The sequence below is a fragment of the Dipodomys ordii genome, unplaced genomic scaffold (assembly GCF_000151885.1).
Source record: "Dipodomys ordii isolate 6190 unplaced genomic scaffold, Dord_2.0 Scaffold1, whole genome shotgun sequence".
Classification (NCBI taxonomy): domain Eukaryota; kingdom Metazoa; phylum Chordata; class Mammalia; order Rodentia; family Heteromyidae; genus Dipodomys; species Dipodomys ordii.
Window position 1 is genome coordinate 20,658,461 of NW_012267217.1, and position 5,130 is coordinate 20,663,590.

The window sequence follows — 5,130 nt, forward strand, 5'->3', positions numbered from 1 at the left end:
GTAGAGATCTTAGTGTACTCAGTATTCTCCCTCATATTGTGTATCCCAGGTACCATGATGTCATTATTTGTGATCGCTCCTGCCAGCTATTCCATATGCTTTTTGTTGTTATTGTTTTGTTTTGTGTGCTGGTACTGTGGCTTGAACTCAGGGTCTAGGTGTTGTCCCTAAGCTTTTTTGCTAGCAGTCCACCATTTGATCCACAGCACCACTTCCAGCATTTTGATGGTTAATTGAAGACAAGAGTCTCAAGGATTTTTTTTTTTTTTGGTTGGTCATGGGGTTTGAACTCTGGGCCTGGGCACTGTCCCTGAGCTCTTCAGCTTAAGGCTAGCGCTCTACCACTTGAGCCACAGCACCACTTCCAGTTTTCTGGTGGTTTATTGGAGATAAGAGTCTCATAGGTGTTTCTGCCCGAGCTGGCTTTGAACTGTGATCCTCAGATCTCAGCCTCCTAAGTAGGTAGGATTACAGGCGTGAGCCATCAGCGCCCGGCTTCAAGGATATTTTTGCCTGGCTGACTTCAAATGGTGATCCTTAAATTGCAGCCTCCTGAGTAGCTAAGATTATAGGCACCAGTCACCAGCACCCAGCTCATCAGCTTTTGTACACCAGGAACCATATGTCATTTGCTCAGCCTTTGGGTTCTAACCCAGGAGACTTGGGTGGGTTTAGCAGCAGGAGAGGCTGAGGGGAGAAAGCTCTGTGGTCCCTGTTCTCTACCAATATCCAAGCCTTGCTTCCTTACTGCCTCTGCACATTGCTTTACAATGGCTAAAAATATGCCACTTCATTAGAATTTGCTCAGAGGAAGCGCCAGGGCTCCCTGTCTGGCCCCTTCCCCTCATGTCCCAGTCAGCCTCTCTGTGAATTACTTACTAAGAATGGATGGATGAAGGCAGGTCCTGCATTCCCCACTCCCAAGCTTCTCCTCTTCTCCTCAATGGCCCCATGTCCATTCATTCCTCTTCTTGCTTCCTGTGAATCTATCCCCCCTCCCCCATCTTTCTGTCATCCTTCCCCCTTCTCCTAGCCTTCAACATCTTTAAGCCCTCAGAGAAGAAAGAGCCCCTTCTCCTTGATCCTCCAATGCCCTTAATCTGACCTCCTGATATTTTCTTCTTCCTCTCAATGCTGAAGTTAATGAAGGAATTGCTCCATTTGCAGAATTTGTCTCTACCCTCCCCCGTGTTATTTATTATTTGTTTACTCATTTCTTAAATAGTTAATACATGCTCACAATTCAGAATTCAAAACGTTCCAGAAGCTACAGTGAACTATCTTCCTCTACCTGTCTCCCAAGCCCCAGCATCCTCCTCAGACACAATTCTCTCTTCCGACTTCTTGTTTATCTTTGCAGACAGCACATGCATACTTGTTTATACTTTATGATTACTGAAAGCATTTATACATTTGCCTTTTTTCATTTAAAATATCTGAGTTGTTTCATATATTCAAAGCTGTCTTAGTCTTTTAAATGTCTGCCAAGATTCCACTGTGAGATGTACTATTAATTTTCTCCTCTGGACCTTGAGGGTAGTTCAAGTCTTTGTTCTAGCACATAGGCTGCAATGAGGATTCTCATCCATTTAGGACTTAGTGCATCTGTAGGATAAATCCATAGACATAAAACTGCATTTTGCATTTTAGAATTAAAATGTTCTTTGTGAAATTTGTACTAATTCATCCACCCACAGCAAAATAGAGGAAAGTGCCAGGTGCTGTGGCTTGCTACTAAATCCTTGATACCAAAGAGGCTGAGATCTGAGAATTGAGGTTCAAAGCCAGACCAAGCAGGAAAGTCCATGAGACTCTAATCTCCAATTAACCTCCAGAAAACTGGAAGTGGCACGAGGGCTCAAAGTGGTAGGGTGTTATACTTGAGCAAAAAAGTTCAGGAACAGTGCCCAGGCCCTGGATTCTAGCCCCAAGATTGACTCCCCTCTCCCCAAAAAAGAAAAAAAAAAGATAGGGAAAGGCCTCATTTCCCCTTCCCCTTCATAGTGAAAGGTTAAAGTTTGAGGCAGTGACCACCACGTGTTGCTTGTTTCTATCTAGTAAAGCAACACGTGGTGGTAATCAAAACACCTGGCTGATTGTGTGCCTATATAAGACCTGCAAATCCTTAGCTCGGGCCTCTCCTCCTAGGCTCCGCTGTGTCGGAGTATAGGACGAGGCCTGAGCTGCAACCCGTTTAAATAAAACAGCTGTAGAATCTGACTCTCGGTGGTCTTTTTGCAGGGGGTCCTGCGACCTTGAGTGTCCCACAAATATTTTTACTTCTGCCAGTCTGATAGGTTAAAGGGTATACTTACAATTTGCCTTTCTTCTTATGAATGCAGTCAAGCATTCTCTTACATTTGAAAGCCATGTGTGTTTCTCTGTGAATCATCTCTTCCCATCCTTTGCCATTTTTTTTTCCTTTTGGTCTTTTTATAATTGTAGGAATGCTATATTAGAAAATTAATTTCTTGTCTATGATATGTGTTGCAATATTTTGGTTACTTTATGACCCTTTGCAGTATGTCTTCTGTTCCCAATGACACAAATTCAACCACGGCCCTACTAGCTGCCTATCCCTTCCCCATCTCCCCATTGCAAAATGCAAAGGCCTTGCTCTGGCCTCACCTTTTTTTTTTTGGTCCGGTCAGCGGGCCTGACCTCTGGGCCTGGGCGCTGTCCCTCAGCTCTTCAGCTCAAGGCTAGCGCTCTACCACTTGAGCCACAGCACCACTTCCAGCTTTTTTTTTTTTGCTTATGAGCCACAGCACCACTTCCAGCTTTTTTCTTTTTGCTTATGTGGTACTGAGGAATCAAACCCAGGGCCTCATGCATGCAAGGCAAGCACTCTACCACTGAGCCACCTTCCCAGCCCATCACTTTTTTTTTTTTTTTTACAGCAGTTGACACCGTTGATCTCATCCTTGTTGAGCACACTTTTTAATTACAGGCACTACTGTATCTTGGATCATCTCCTGCTTCTGTTACTTCTCTCATTGCTTTGTGAAATTCCTGGGACCAATGCCCCAGGGACAAGGAGTCTTTGCCCCAGGCATCAGCAAGGCCCTGAGGAGCTCTGCTGCAGATCTTGCTGGCTTCTGCCCTAGCCCTTTAGCCTAGGAACTGGTAGGATGCGGGTTGCAGAGAGGTCTAGCAGGAAGTGCAGACAAGCCTGGCTCAGGACACTTCCCCATCTTTTCTTTTCTGATTCCACACATCAGGCTCCACCTATCTCTTCTCTACTCTTCACCTCTGCTGGACTCTATCAGTCTCCTAATCTTTCTAGGTGTAAAACTTCAGTTTACCCAGCCTGTAAGTTTTGAGGTTCTACTGATTCTTCTGTGAAGTGTCTGTCACTCCTTGCAGCCCAATGTGGGGCTTTCTTAAGTTCCTTTTAAGAAACCTGGTTCCAGAGAGTGAGGGAAAAGGTGGCATTGTCCAAAAATGAAATGTACTCTTGCCACCGGTAGCTCATGCCTCTAATCCTAGCTACACAAGAGGCTGAGATCTGAGGACTGTGGTTTAAAGCCAGGCATGGCAGCAAAGTCCGTGAGACTTTTATCTTTAATAAACCACCAGAAAACTGGAAGTAGCTCTGTGACTCAAGTGGTAGAGTGTTAGCCCTGAGCTGAAGAACTGAGGGACAGCGCCCAGGCCCAGAGTTCAAGCGAAAGAAAGAAAGAGAGAGAGAAAGAAAGAAAGAGAAAAAGAAAGAGAGAGAAAAAGAGAGAGAAAGAAAGAAAGAAAGAAAGAAAGAAAGAAAGAAAGAAAGAAAGAAAGAAAGAAAGGGGACAGTGCCCAGACCCAGCGTTCAAGCGAAAGAAAGAAAGGAAGGAAGGAAGGTACTTTTTCTGACTTATATAACTGTAACCCCTCTGTACATCATCTTTATAATAATAATTTTTTAAAGTCAAGAACGGGCTGGGAATGTGGCTTCGTGGTAGAGTGCCTGCCTAGCATGCACAAAACCCTGGGTTCAATTCCTCTGCACCATATAAACAGACAAAGCTGGAAGTGACACTGTGGCTCAAGTGGTAGAAGTGCTAGCCTTGGGCAAAAAGAAGCTCAGGAACAGTGCCAGGCCCTGAGTTCAAGCCATAGGACTGGCAAAAAAATAAAATAAAACAAAATAAAAAGTCAAGCAAAAAAGAAAGAAAGAAAACTGGTTCCACTAATCAGGAGGTAGAAGAAGGGGAACTGCAAGTTCAAGGCCAGCCTAACCCTACCTCAATTGTTTATTTATTTATTAAAATGAAAGGACTGTGTGTATACAGTACTTGCATAGCAAGCATGAAACCTTAGCTTCCGTCTCCAGCACGAAGGAGGGAGGGAGGGAGGAAGGGAGAGAGGGAGAGAGGGAGGGAAGTTAATTTCACATACACACACACCTATGTTTTATTAATTTGGGGAGCTGTTCGCCATTGAACTTGTTTGTTTCTCATCAACTTCATCAGAAGTACCAGAAGGCACTTGTATTCTGTCTCCCCACCTTCCTTCCCCATCGCCCTTTCTGCCTTCACGTTCCCTGTACTTGAATGCTTCCTCTAGAGAAGCCAGGGGCAAGAGGCCACTTCCAAGACCTTGACTTACACTGTACTGCCAGGACTGCCCAGCAGTGCCAGGTCCATGGAGGGCACTCCAATCTTGGTACTCTTGGTCCAGTGCCCCTAGCCACCTGCGGGTCCCTACTGTCCTCTCTGCCCCCCCCCTCCCACCACCACAGACAAAGCTACAAAGACTGCAGGAAAATGGCCTCCAGCCCGGTGTCCCAACAGGATTCTCTGAAGTTCTAAGGCAGCCTTAGGTGACTAATTGCCCAAACTTCTCGTACTTCTTGGGGTCCCGCGATTCGGCCTCCCTGGTCTGAGGGATGCACTTACCCAGTATCAGGATGCTACTGGGGTTGGGGGACGGGGCATGGAGGCAATGGTGGGACATGGAACAGGGGGAGAGAGGGGGCATCTGCGACGCCCAGACCAGCGCAGCCTGCTGCCCTGGTACGAGAGAGGAGGGAGGGAGGGAGAGAGGGAGGGGGAGGTGGGCTGGAAGGGGTGGGGACCGCTGGGCTGGCCCGGGCGGGACCCTGCGCGGTGGTGAAGCGCTTGGCAAGTCCGTCCGTCCGTCGGGGCA